At 47.9% G+C, this 405-nt stretch overlaps 1 protein-coding gene across 8 annotated transcripts in view; it reads left to right on the top strand.

Moving 5' to 3' along the window:
- Nucleotides 1-405, top strand: part of LOC107673389 (armadillo repeat protein deleted in velo-cardio-facial syndrome homolog) — a 215,621-nt gene that overhangs the window by 31,489 nt on the left and 183,727 nt on the right. The window lies entirely within an intron of this gene.

The following is a 405-nucleotide window of genomic DNA, read 5'->3' as shown; positions in this document are numbered from 1 at the left end:
AAATGGCTGCCCACTGCTCCGGGTGTGTGTTCACGGTGTGTGTGTGTGTGTTCACTACTGTGTGTGTGCACTTTGGATGGGATAAATGCAGAGCACTAATCTAAAGCCACATGTCACATGTCACTTCACAGTTTTAAGCAGCTTTAATCGCCTTTTTCGTAACTTCATGACTTAACTGACCACGACATTGCATGCACGTAGTTTATTTCGCACTTTGATATGAAAGGATACAGGCTACAGCGCGCGCCGGCGCCTTTGTGCGTGCAATTGAAGAGGCTGCCCACTCTTCAAAAATGGCTGCCCACTGCTCTGGGTGTGTGTTCACGGTGTGTGTGTGCACTTTGGATGGGTTAAATGCAGAGCACTAATTCCTAGTATGGGTAACCATACTTGGCCACATGTCAC

This window comes from Sinocyclocheilus anshuiensis, unplaced genomic scaffold, assembly GCF_001515605.1.
Source record: "Sinocyclocheilus anshuiensis isolate Anshui unplaced genomic scaffold, SAMN03320099.WGS_v1.1 scaffold508, whole genome shotgun sequence".
Classification (NCBI taxonomy): Eukaryota; Metazoa; Chordata; class Actinopteri; order Cypriniformes; family Cyprinidae; genus Sinocyclocheilus; species Sinocyclocheilus anshuiensis.
This window is presented reverse-complemented; position numbering and strand designations above follow the sequence as displayed.